Raw genomic sequence first — 15591 nt, forward strand, 5'->3', positions numbered from 1 at the left:
ATATCACTAGTTCTTAATCTAGTGAACACTAACTGTGTGGAAGACACGAACATGAAGAAATTAAAATTAAACATATGTAGCCTTATGCCTAGCAGCCCAAGCAGGAGAACCCAGTCATGGCTGACAGATAATTTCTGAGACCACATCAGCCCTAACATCTGGCCACCCAAATCTCCGGACTACACACCCTTTGATTATTATGCCTGGGACGCAGTTGGTCACGAGGTCACGAAAATTCCTTGGAATCGACAAGATGAACTGAAGGCAAGAATTAAGGTAACATTCACCAACTTAAACAAGATCATCCAGTAGATGTGCAAAATATTTCGAAGTCATCTGGAGACCGAGTTTCAAACCAATGGCAAATTTATTAAATGAATTTACTCTTTAGTATTTCAAGATATTTCTATGCAATTTTGGTAAATGTATCTGCTAAAATGAGAAAATAGTGTTATTTTCCTTTTTGAGTAATTTAGACGACAATATATTCACCGCATCCTGTATATACTCATACACACACACATACACACACACACCACACACACACACTCTCTCACACACACACACACACACGCACGCACACACACACACACACACACACACACACACACACACACACACACACACACATATATATATATATATATATATATATATATATATATATATGGGAGGGGTTCATACATACACATACCATTGTAAAGACTTATTAAAATATTATTTAGTTATGTTGTTATATTTTTATAGCAGACTCTAAAGATTTGTCAGTTCTTAACATATTTCAAATTGAATAGATACAGTAAAGTGTAATGTTATAGGAAACCACTGTGGAATCATACGCTCATGTATTTGATTAGATGGGGAAATTAAAGACATTTTGTAAATCTAATAAATTTAAACACTAAACTGTATTCATATTATTTCTCTTCTAAATGATATACATTTCGAATAATACAATTTTGAAGTATGCTTTTACTAATCTTCCTTTAAAGGACATTAATGTATTCAATAGTTTCCATAAATTATAGAGGCATCTAATAATGAAAATGCCTAAAGAGTGATAGTTAATAATAATACAAGAAAGTCAAATTTGATTTATTTTTATCATTTCGAGTAAAAATATAACATTGATGTGTTTATTTATGAGGATACCGAGCTATTAAAATGTAAGACTAGGAGGTCCGTAGACTTACTGTATTTATGTCCAGCTTCAAACCTGCTCTTGTTCTAGATCTCATACAATGTATATCTTTACAAAATATCTCTTAAAGAAACATTAAAATTTGAGGCGTTTCATATAATCTAGCTATAGATTGTTATCAAGTGGGCGATACAGTCAACTTTGGTTAAGTCAGTGTATATAAGCGATAACTAATATTCCTTTTAAATATTTCATTTCCTATAAAACCTCCATAATTCTAATAGTATTATAGTCACAAAAGTATGTCTAGAGTTCAACAGCTATCAATCTTTCATTTCAAAACATCTACACAATGTATGAAAAACATACAGTTCGAAATAATGCATGTTATCTCAATACAGAATAACAAAACTACGAATTCTATAAAATGTATATATCACCTTAAAAGTCACCTATTTTTGTGACCTATTTCTAGGACATAAGATTATTGATCGTTTCGAAATACAATGTCGAAATAAATTACATTTATCACTCATTCTCTCCTTACCAATATTACTCTAACGTGCTTATCACAGTTTTAATACCAAGAAGTGTATTAGTAGTATCTTTTCCCGTGAATATGAAACTAGTTTATCGTATGCCTTTTAATCATTTCGAACAAAATTGAGTGGTTTATTACACATAGTCTTATGAACCTGGCACATTGGGTCCCTGGTTTTTACCCGCGTTTATATCACGACTTATTTTATACCTGGTGGCATTAAGCAAGAGGCAGACTTTCAAATTCGAAATAAACATTTTCTTCAAGTCCCACAAAAAATGATGCTTTTCTATAAAGCACCATGAAAGCACGTAGATATACACTGCAGGTACAATCGCACATGCACACGCAAATACCCAGGCACACATGCAAACATATATCATAAATACTAATATAGAAAAGCATGTGCTCATGTCTTTCATCGTTAGATTCTGCATGTGTTCATGTATGGGTGCACATTTGTGCCAAAATATGAAACCACTGTGGCAATATTTATGCGAGTGTTTTATATAAAAAATAAAAACAGCTGTCAGTAGTACACTATATATAAGATCTTGTAATATCTGGAAGTACATGAAAGTATATATTCCAACGTTTATTTATGCCGTATGTCATAAATAAATGTCGGTGTAGAATAGTATTCAAATATGAAACAATAATATCGAAATGCGTTATTTGCTTTTATAAAAGATTAACACAAATTTCAAAATTAAGAAGTTTGCTAGAGTTTCTACTCAAATACCTTTAGGCTTAGATTAGACTAAATGAATAGAATAAAGTGATCGCTAAACATGATCTTTACCTTAATGCCATTATGCGAATATATTATGAAGCTTGGTAATTATAAAATTAACTACATTCACACTCACATACATACATATACACATACAGACACACACAAACACACAAGCAAAAACACATACATTTATACAGGCACGCATCGTGTCACTACACTCACAACTCGCCGTCATATTAATATTATGCACATAAATATTTGCAACACTCTTGTAGCAATTGGACAGATTCTTTAGAGCGTTAGATTACGTTATTGCACGTTTGTACACTCTGAGTTCAATACCAGCCATGATCAATTCTGCATTCGATACATTTGGATAGATAAAGAAAGTACCATTTTAGGGTGGTGGTGTGGTGCAATTGCTTGATGGTGGAGCACAATATTTTACGTAGTGCCAGAAACGCTTACTAGAGCTATAGTCAAGACGTATGTACCCAAGCTGATGGCCTTAATCTTACATATCAGCAGCTTTGCTATCACGGACAAATGATAGTATTCCTAAAATAATATCGTCGAGGCCTCTGCATACATGTGCAGGTGCATGGTCACCATTGATTAGCAAGGCCTTATAAATTGAAATACCGAGCGTCTAATTATATTGATGACAGAAATAAAATACGTTTATTTACAAACAATGATAAACAATATGAGCTTCTCTTCGTCGCTCAGTTCCGTAGCATCAACTGGACTTAAAATGATTTTAGCCGTGTCTCCACTGCTTCAAGCAACGAACTAGATTTATGCATTCTCATGTCTGGCCAAGATATGAAGAACAACAACAATATATCTTTTACAAAAGTTGTACAAAGATAAAGAGAAAGAGTTAGCAACGAGAAGCTTATATGCTATCACATAATAGACGAATTTCCGTTTTATATTAACGCATTTAGTAGGAAATAAAATATTATTTCTTTAGTGTAAGCAAGTACTCTACTTTTTGAACCGAAAATATATAACCACGTGAGGCGTTCAATTAGGAACAGATATATACCCATCCAAATAAACACGGCTGCAGAATTTACAAGTAGAAAATTTGTTCCCGCTACAAGTCCATAACTATATAAGCAGTGATTTGTCGCTACTGTTACTATTTTCATAGTTGGTGTTGGTAGTGGTAGGTTATGGCACTGGTGGTGGTGGTGGTGGTGATGGTGGTGCGTAATAGTAGTAGTACAATAACCGACTTCAGCACCTGATACATACTGCTAGAAATTGGTACGAAATTAATACAAAGATAATTACAAAGAATGCTCTAAGTAGAAGCGTTAGAGTTTGGGTTTTCTGTTGGTTTTCTAATTTGCGAATTATAGATGCTTCACCTTCTAGCGAATGAATAATTGATGCGATTTGCTTTAAGTGCAATCTGACTCTTTTCTTGTTGCACACTTGCTAACATCAAACTTGCCCACAAACACTGAAGTATATATGCATAACTATACCTGCGTATGTATTGTTCTTCGTGTGTTTTTCTTTCGTTATGTTCTGTATGTCCGTATGTCTGTATATGAATATTATATATTTTCCAATATTATTTGCTAGGATTCTAAAAGGATTTAATATCATTCAGGTAACTGTGTGGGTGCCGAGATTGAAAATATAATTCATGAATTATTGAAATTTATTTCACTATTTCATAAAACTAATCATCTCCGTCTGATATGCAGCAGGAAGGAATAAAACGATTAGTCGGTTTCTTTTAAGGCATAATATAATGATATAATTATATTGCATGTTAGATTATCGTTACTACCGTTTTAACTTAGAACATAACGTGTTAACTCACTTCACTCTGATTACAGTACTAGAACTAGAGTAGGCACCTATCTTCATATACGTTTAAGCTTGCGTCATTTCCACATAAGTTCACAAGATCTTCGCATCTTGTCACCATTATTTTTTCTATTCTTTATTCCTTTACTAATTGCTATATATATATATATATATAACGTGGCGCCAACGTGGTTCCCTTCGTACACACTTATACTTACATTTACGCCCTTTCTTTCCAGCTGATAAAGGAGAATCTCATGTATTGTTCTCACTAAAATCAGAAAGCCTGTAAGTGTAATGGCCTCAGTAAGTTCTTCCAGTGTCTACCATAAACGATGCCAGACTAAATTAATGTTCTAAATACTTGATTTCTTATTAGCAGTCGTAAAGTTAAGTTTCAAATCACATGAGAGGAGCTGTCAATAATAACAACTAACGCTGCATATGTTTTCTCTGTGCCGGAGACATAAGACGTAGACCACCTGAGGCAGTCGAAGCAAATCCACCTTTCCCCAGTTGTATGTATATTTCTGGTACTGCTTTCTTCAACAACGTCCTGAAGGAATGAAAAATGTATATAAATTAAGAAATCATATAAATCATTATTTTATTACACAAAATACTAATTTGCCACTTTCCTTGGGACCTAAAGTACGAAGTTTGTGAATTTGAATTGTAAATTAATGAAATCACCCAATAAATCATGCACTCTCCCGGGCATTATGAAATAATTATATGTAAAATATATTTCTGAGCGACGTAGTTATCTATATTATAGGAAATACTGTCGCCTAATTTACATTTAAAGATCAACTTAATGCTTAATAGATAATAATATATGTTGTTCATCAAATTTACGTTGATGTTGAGATATTGATGATAGTAAGAGATATTGCTGATAACAGTGGCTATTTTTGTTAAACATTTAGTAACAAGATGACATAAGTATATTTATTGTCAATAACTTCCCCTAACTCATTACAACGATTACATTTAATATTCACTGGCAAATTTCCCGTATTATAGCTTACAGCATCATAAATTTCAGGATAAAAACTTGTGAAAATATAGAGAAAAAAATTTATTTCCCTACTGGTAGTGGAACTCGCTACTCCTTTACCTTGCACCATGTTTAAAATCTTGTGGACATGAATTCACTTTTGTTTCTAGCATTTGTTTCCAGCATTTTTGTTTATAATTATGCCTATGGCTATTTTACAATCCCTATCAATTTTCTATTTACCGAAACCTCTAGAATAGAATTTTCTTAAAGCTCAAGAGATCCAGCATGGAATGGAATTATATTCTTTTCTTTGTGGAGGCAGAATCTGGTTCTACATTGCGCTTTGCATTTCAAAAGACTGACAATTCAGTTTCGATGACAAATAACCGAAAAGATAAATTTCCAAAACCATTCCCTGCAAATTTCTGAATAATTATCATTGATTTACGAGTAGACATTAGCAGAGAAATACACGATACTGTTGTACAGCCCATTAATTACTATCATACATTAATTACTATCATACATGAAATACAAATTCAAAAATAATGACGGGGTTCTACTTTGAATTCAAGGATTTCGTTCGACGCAAACGCACACGCCCACTTAATCACACACACACACACACACGCACACACACACACACACGCACGCACACACACACACGTCACACATACACATGTACACATACATTTCTCTCTCTATATATATAATCATATATCTAAATTGCGTGTGTGCTGTGTGTGTACACCCCACGTTCTCGTGTTCTAAACTGACTTTACCTAAGGAAAGTCATTATTTTTCCATTCAAACGAAATCGATTGAGTACTACTTCTAAGATATGACGAAGTTAATGCATACGTTTATGGATAAGAAATAGTTTGCCAGTGAGTAGGAAGAATATTATTCTCAACATAATTTACTCGAAACTTGTGTTCTGCTGTTTCTAAATATCCAAAGTTGCATTTGGAGCTCACGAGATGGAAATGATTCAGCTGGAGTTGACTTGGAATTTGGAATACATGGGCAGAACATATGAATCCTACCTCAATGCAGAGGAATATGCATCGAGGTTGTAATACAGTTCCACTTCAAACATGCCATGAAACTAAACTCTTCCTCTCTAATGAAACATATCGATATTCCAAAATTATTTATGAAATATCATAGGCATGTTAAATATATATTTGAAGAAAGGTAGAGCATAGTGTCGAAAATTGAAATTGTTTATGCACAGTGGAAAAATATCCTTTTTCTATTATTATTCTGTGGTACTTCATTCGGAGTCGATAGCGCAAGCATTGCGAAATCTGTATCGATTATAGACAACAATTTTAGAATAATTGAAATAAAACAGAAATTTTCTTAACAATTTCGTATTGATTTTTTGTTCAATTTACATTGTAAAGACAACTAATGACACTTTTGGTATTCAGAATTGTATTATTGAAAAAAGAAAACATAAAGAATTCACTCGAAACAAACCACAAAAGAACAATATCAATAATAATATTAAGAATATATGAATGAATAAATAAAAGAATATTGTTATCTCTATCATTGTTTTTGCTGGTAGCAGCAAAAAGATGACAGGAAACCGTGTGAAGATAGAACAGTAAACAGAATAATATAATGAAGGGGATTAGAATGCAAAAAGGGGTTAACGAAAAACAGTGCGTATGATAAATAAGACAAGCTAAAGAGTGGGGAAAATATTAAGAAGAAGAGAAGAAATCTAGAGAGATATCATTACCAGCAATCACAGAGAGAAAATAAATTTATGGAGAAAATTGCTTGGTGGCTAAAACAGAGGTTAAATTTGTGAATGTATATTTTAATTATCTTTTCGTTTATATGTCATTGAAATATCGGAAAAAATGTTCACATGGAATTTTAAAAGTGTTGATGCATACCTAATCCTATACGTAAACTAATTGGATTCACGGTGAATTAACAAACAAGGAAACAAAATGCCAGGTTGTGTTTAATATGAGACTAGAACGTTAAATAGTTCCGTTCAACACGAAAGATGTGTAGCCATTATCGTCTTGGTGGGGTAATTCTTTTTTTTTGTGATTTATATTAGTCCTGCGCAGACATCCAAATATGATATTTAGCAACTGGAACTATATGTCTCGCAAAATAATTTAAGTTTCGAAAAAAAAATCCTATCAGAAATCGTAACATTGCACATAATTATTATATCTCGGGAGCCCAGTTGATAAAACATTTGCCTTTAATTCTTGGCAAGCAGATAGCTGCTAGGTGACACTGAAACAGCCAACATATTTCAAGAAGTAATATTAACTGTTAATTATAGAAAACATGTCGACGTATTATACCGAGTCTCGCAAATACTAATTTGCATCATATAAATTTTATCATGAATCTATTGACACAATCCAGGTAGTAAAAATCGAATCGCAATGTTGTTAACATTAACGATACTGCCAAATATAGGACTGATTTTCTCAATTATCTTCAACTAGTGACCCTCCTAATAACTTCCTACTAAAAGCTGGTGAACTCATTTTTTTAATACAAATTTCAGGTGAGCCAAAATTCTGTAGCGAGGAACAAGTATTGCTGTGAAACTTCTTATGTTTCATCTAATCGAAACTACCAAAATGATTCAATGTAGCAAGCATTCTAATTTCAAGCATCCCACATCATTCCGTCGTGTGCTATTTTTAGTCACACTAATTCAGATATATTCAACTATGCCACACACAAAAATTTCTGCGTGGAAATTATTTGTACGTACAACATTTGAAGTGGTTTCCCACTCATTGGTGACCGTCTAAATTTGAAACTTCTTTTAATTAGTTATTACATTATATTGTGAACTAGTGTTGCCTTGCGATCAGTGTTGCACTCGCGATCGAAAATTCAGGGTTTCAATTCCTGGACTAGTTGGTGTGTTTCGTGTTTCAGCAAAACACTTCAATTCATGTTAATCCGATTCATTCGGCTCCAAATGAGTAGCCCTGAGATGGGCTGGTGCCCCGTTCAGTGGTGTATTAATTTTGGGTCATGTACACGTAACGAAAACCGGCTAAACCGGCTTGTAGGTTCGACAACAGAAGTTTAATATGTCCAAGTTATTTATTATGTTATATAATTTCTAGCCCGATATATCTGTTTCATGTTAGCTGAAAGGGAAACGTATCAGAAATACGCCAGAAAATTTCAGTATAATCACACTACAGACTGCTTAGGTGTGGATTGCAAATTTCAGAACTTCCTGGCATAATGCCACGCATCATGAAATAATAGAACTACTCAACATGTATCATGTCACTTACAAAAGCGATAATATCTCTGACACCGGCCATATTGATTAGAGCATTGACTAAAAATCGAGTGAGAAATAATGTGCAAATTTTTTCAAGTTCTGCTCTTCTTACGACATGAACTACAGAATATTTGGCTTACGTTAAAGTTGTGCATCATTCTCCTGAATTCGCTCACGTAATTTGACAAATAAAAGAGTTTTAAATTTGTGTTAGGAGAGAACTCGTGGTGTATCTGAATAGTTTGTGGAAGAAATTGTGTGAGGTTATGAACAGTGGATGTATCACATCGAACTGGGGTATGAAATGGAAATGTCAGCATTCCCCTATCAGGAAATTTTCAAATCTGGAGAGGTTATGCCGACAGTGCTTCAGTGGTTTATTTTAGGACGGGATGTGATGGTTCGTGGGGACCAATTCATTATTAGGATCTAACAGTAAACTGTTATTTGAATTGCAATGCGCTTTGCTGCAAGGTGACGCCAGTACTTTCATGCAAATGCTGACTACTCTAGAGACACGCTGTGGTATTGTAAGACCATTTTGTTCCCAAAATGTTGCTCAATCCATTAAAATCCACTGGGAATTGAAATTCGAGAATTTGAAGATTACTTCATATAATTCTACTCTTGCCATTATCGTTCATTTCGGATTCACCTTCCGAAGCCTTCAATTTACCGCAACTCAAGATCCAAAGGTAGCATGTAGACTTCGTCATAATTTAGCTGAAATATATATATATTACAAATAACGGGAATATATTGAAAACAGAGGTAGTGGTATATCAAGAATTATATACTTGTAATAATAAATATATAAAAAAAAAATATTTTATATGGTGGCGCCTCAGCATGGCCACTAACTTTGGCTGAAATAAGTGAATATAAAAATATTACGAAAAATAGGTCACTGGTCATTATAGTTTACCGAGCAAATGAAAGCAGAATTTTATCAACAACATCAAAAGCAAATATTACAACGCGATCATCATTATCAGTTGTATGATCAAGGAAAACAGCATCACCTAATCATTAACTTTACATTGACAACAACAAAAGCAACAACAGCAAAATAAACAAAAACAGCGAATAAAACAAAATACAGCACGAATTATTTTATTTTCAGGTATATACATTCATCGTCGTGAATAGAGAGAGACGACGATTAATGATGCACGTACAACTAATTTCCCGTCAATAGGAAAGATAATTACAAGTGCAATGCAGATAAAAGGATGACACCCCCTTTTTATAACACAATTTAAAATATCCAATTATGATTCTGCGGCTGAGGAAAAGTTCCTACACTTTTGTTTGGATTCAATTTCCATCGCACTAATATGAAGTTTTACTTCAGATACTAGAACTTTCTCATATAATCATTCTATTTCTGTACATACATATACACACACGCATATATAAATGTCTGTCTGTAGGTGTACGCGTGAGTATTCATGCTTATATATGTACATACATATATAAATATATAAGTAAATTCAAAAAAGGATAAAACTCTTTTACAATAATTTTATCAAGAAGCCAGTGTGTAAAAAAATTCATAAGGGAAATTTCTATTCCCAAGAATATAATTATTCGTTTATATTTATATAAAGGGCATTATTACAGAAAAATAATAATGCCACACAGTGGACTTCTCAAAATAACCACATTTAGTACCTAATGCGAGGATTATGGTACTAAATGTGGTTATTTTGAGAAGTCCACTATGAGGCATTATTATTTTTCTGTAATAATGCCCTTTATATAAATAAATAAATACATATATATATACAAACGCTGGTCAGTAGGTAGGTAGGTGCTTATGTATTTATGCATGTATGTGTGTATGTATGTATGTGTATAGCAGCGGTGAAATGAAGATTCAAATACATTTATCGAATTAGATATATTAGATATGTACACAATCCATTAAGAAGCGTACAATAATATTCACCGAAAGATTACATTCCAGGCTTTTAGCTTAGATGGCTACTCAACAGGTACACTTCTGACAGCATAAATATTGTTTTCTATTCGAGGAACATGGCCCGAAATTTTGGGGAAGGTAGCCGGTCGATTAGATCTATCCCAGTACGCAAATGGTACTTAATTTATCAACCCTGAAAGAATGAAAGGCAAAGTCGGCCTCGGCGGAATTGAATTTGAACTCAGAACGTAAAGACAGACGAAATACCACAAGGCATTTTACCCGGTGTGCTAACGTTTCTGCCAGCTCGCCACTTTAAAATATTCTTTTCTGCTCAAGTCACAAAACCAGTCGATTAGGTCTATCCCAGTACTCAACTGGTACTTAATTTATCGACCCCGAAAGGATAAAAGGTAAAGTCGACCTCGGTGGAACTTGAAAGTAAAGACAGAAGAAATACATCTCAGCATTTCGCCCGGCGTGCTAACGTTTCAGCCAGTTTGCCGCTTTTGACAGCATAAATATTGATGTCCGAATTGAAGTTCCTTTTATTCCGTTTATGGGAAATTTGATGAGAACTTATTCGTCGTATGTTCAACGCATAAGAAAGTTTGCTCGTTACTACGTGGCTCGTTTCCTACAAAAGAGCTATAAAGTCGAACAATCAATGTGATGACTTACAATTCGACTAACAATTTGTGGGATTGTCCACAACTTTTCTGTCCACAGCGTGATGATGTTAATCTCTTACCAATGTTTTCGGTAGAACTATACCATAGGTTCTCAAAGATGGCGCTACCACCTTTCGGTGGGCGTTGAGACGGTTCAGGTGGGCACTGTTGTCTAAGGGGTGATGCGAGGAAGGGGTGGTAGAGAAAAAGGAGGCATTGGGAAGAAGGCAGTGGATTGGGGGAAGGTATGAATTTATAATATTGTTATAGTATTGTATACACATATCATTTTATATTAGATATAAAATAATTCATAGTATATATAAATTTGTGAAATCTAAAATATTTATTTATGCATAACAATAGGGGTGGGAAGCGATGAGCGTACTATGTGGCCATTAGGGGGCAGTGGCCCCACAATTTTGAGAACCTCTGAACTATTATATCACCGGGATTTAAAACATTTGTAATTTTTCTATCCTATAATTTTGTGGTTCGGTAGTCCTCGATATTGTCGATATCTGCAAACATTCAAAACGATGTCTGAGAGACATTAAGCATTCTTGTTCAGAGAAATGTAGCATGATTTGTTGGAGGCAGGGTTTTCTCGACATTCAGGGTTCTCTCGGTATTCAGGGTTTTCTCGATAATAAGACTGTTCTGGTTGTTATTACTGAGAATAGTCTTAAATCTTTCTTTAATAAGATTTAAGTTAATAATGGACATGACTGAATGCGACGGATGGATTTAATATTTTGATTCCTTTCATCGACAAAGGACAGTAACAGTTGTATCCTAAGAATACTGCTATAACAGAAATGAAATAAAATCATAGTTATATTGGGAATAGACGTGGAAGAAGAATATCTTATATTTAAAAAAATATCCACACGCTATTTCTTGTTAGTCATAAAACGTCACTTCATCAATCTTAAGTACTACTCTGGACGAAGCATATTATGTCATTTACTGTGAATAAAGGAATGAATAAATGAATACTTAATTGATTAAAGTGATATTTCTTCGTACTGTTATCTCTTATTAATTATTTACTTGCTATTTAAAGATATATATTCGAATTTAAATAGAAAATCTTTTACAAGGCGAGCATGTGTTACATAATGGAAAAAAATGTTTAAGTCATTTCATGTTTCGCAGAAAATGCATAGGATGTACGACTCGTCTTCAACTACCATGCATTTATAAATACCCATTTCTATATGGATGACGTATATAAGTATACACATATATACATGCATACATATATGTATATATGCATATTTTTACACATGCACACACACAAACGTTTCTGCTACGATTCAGTGCACGCTGCAAAATGTTGCACCTTGGCGTGCATTCTGGTGTTAATTGCCGCATCTTTTTTCCAAAATATTTGGGTTGGACTTATATTTAGTTCAGATGGAAGCTGAAATGCAGTTAATATTACCTAGAAGCACACACATACATCTCCCTCCTTTACTCTCTCTCCCTTTGCTCACGCGTGACCATCGTCTATCTTTCTTTTCATCACGTGCTCATCTTTCTTTCATTTCAGGGCTGTCATACAGGCTAGACGCATCCTATCTACCTCTCTCTTCTATCATTTCTCTTGTCAAAGAAAATATTTCTCCAGCGTTCGTTATTTTACCCGCGTTCTGGTCTAACAACCCTACATGTTTGTTTTCGTTCAGTCTCCTTGTATGTCCCCACTGTCGTTCTTGTTCCCAACTTTGACCCTCCATAAATTCCAAATTTTATTTTGGTATTTATGGGAGTAACTGCCTTCGAAGGCTCATATTGTCGTTCAGTACCCAAAATGAGGAGTAGATAGGCAACCGACACATGACGAAAGGTCGTTCTGTATGTTACTTGTCCTATTTTTCATATGTTTCTCTCGTTGTGTGCGTATTCAACTCATTTGTTTTCATATTTCATGTTGTTTATTGTTTGTGATGTATTGTGCCGATATGTTCATATATATACACAGGTAAATTTGCAAATTTGGCTGGTAAGAACATACAATCTTATCGGGCACCGTATTTGCTTTTAGAGGTTGATAATACTGGCTAACCTCAGTGAGTATAGAAACACTCTAATTAGTTTATTTCACTATTCTCAGTAGATCTTCACATTGGTGAACCCATATGTCTCTTCAGAGACTGCATGTTGTCGGTCGAGAAGACACATATATCCAGTTTTATTCTGTAGTTAATCACATCTTACCATTCCTGTACCTAGATATCTTTCTACAGCAAATAAGTGAACACTGCAAAATTTTGAATCTTGGCGTGTATTTTGGCGTTAATTGTTGCTTCTAGGTAATATTAACTGCATTTCAGCTTCCATCTGAACTAAATATAAGTCCAACCCAAATATTTTGAAAAAAAGATGCGGCAATTAACACCAGAATGCACGCCAAGGTGTAACATTTTGCAGCGTGCACTGAATCGCAGCAGAAACGTTTGTAGGTGCAGAAATGGAAAGACGTGATAACTGTAATTAAAACTGGATATATAAATCTCTGTCCTCCATATTATTAATATATATATATATATGTGTGTATGTGTGAGTGTGTGTTTGTTTTTGTGTGTGTAAAAAGGTGAGCCTAACAGGCCACCTTTCATGCTAAAAAGAGCAGTCAAATCCCAAACCACAGTTAAGAGTAATTTCGAAGGGAATGAAAAAAAAACATTTTCAATAGTTACCACATCTACCTAGGTTTTGAACATCAATAAACAAATAAAATAATTTGCCATCCGTGTTCTCATCAGCACCGGCGCTACAATTAATATATATATATATATATATATATGGGACATTGCTGACAGCGTATGTTCCACCGAAATACGTTATAATTTTTCAAATCCACCGCCAAGCGCAGTTATAGTCGGCAGCAAATAAAGACGTGTGCTCGTATTCTTCAAAATTACGAAATTGCATTAAGAATATATACATAGGGTAGTAAAAGTAAAGAAATTTTCTTCGAGTCACCTAGCATGCATTAAAGAGTTAATAGATAACATATTTTTCATATAAATATAGTGTACATTTATATACAAAAGAGCTAATCCTAACAGGCCACCTTACATGCTAGAAAGAGCAGTCAAATCCCAAACCACGGTTAAGAATAATTTGGAAGAGGATGAAAAATAAAATCATTTTCAGTAGTTACCGCATGTACCTAGGTTTCGAACATCAATGAACAAATAAAATAATTTGGCATCCGTGTTCTCATCAGCATGGGCGCTACAGTTAATATATATTTATGGGACATTGAAGACAGCACATGTTCCATCTACATACATTATAATTTTCAAATGTATATATGTATTTATGTATGTATGTATGTATGTATGTATGCATGTATGTATGCATGTATGTATGTATTGAGTGTGATGTACAGAAATTGAATATCGAGGGGGAAAATGTCATCAGAATTTTGGAAAAAAATATCTTTTTTATTTCTTCATTATTATTAGCGCTTTCGTTCGTTATGCGAACTTGTCAAATAAAATTTTGTAAATGTACAAACAGCTTCTTCATTTATATAAAAGATATGTATTTTTTATAGTGTGGGGAAAAAGCAAACGTATTAATTGCTATGTAATAACACGTATGAATACTGATATTGCTTTACCTCTCCTAGTCTCGACTTTGATTTCTGCATAACCCTTGCTAGAAATATAGCTTCTGAGATAAGTCAATCTATCTATGTGCTCGACTTCATCTCATCGGACATTAACAAGTTCTACTTAATCAACACAGATTGACACGATTTTAGTAATTTCAGCGTTAATCCGTAGCCTTGCTTTTGTCCTCAACGTGAATAGCCTGCACCGTATATATATCAGAACTTGCAAAATCCAAATCTGTCAATCTATGTAGTACTCTAATTACACCAAAAATGGCGATACCCAGTTCCTAGTGCATTCTCATCATAAGGAATAGAAACGATAATTATTCGTTACTTCCATCAAATAAAGTAGTAACAGCCTATCATACCTCTCAATATATAATAGAATTATGCATTCGTTCAAAATGACAGTGAAAAGAAATTAATTTCATCTGTAACTTCAACTTCATTATTTATACATTAGCCATTTCACATCTACCGAAAACAAATCAACGCTTCTACTGACGCGGTATTCACACACTTATTGAAATTAATAAAAACACTATTTACAAATTGATGTACTTATACTTTACATATTATTTTCTACTAGGCCCGAAATTTTGGGGGAGGGGGCCAGTCCATTAGATCGACGCCAGTACGCAACTAGTACATAATTTTTCGACCCGGAAAGGATGAAAAGCAAAGTCGACCTTGGCGGAATGTTATAATTTACATATTAATATTCTTTTAATATTCTTGACTCGACTACAAAGATTATATACAAAAAAATCGATGACACAATATACATATATATATATATATATATATATATATATA

Source organism: Octopus bimaculoides, chromosome 7 (genome assembly GCF_001194135.2).
Source record: "Octopus bimaculoides isolate UCB-OBI-ISO-001 chromosome 7, ASM119413v2, whole genome shotgun sequence".
Lineage (NCBI taxonomy): Eukaryota > Metazoa > Mollusca > Cephalopoda > Octopoda > Octopodidae > Octopus > Octopus bimaculoides.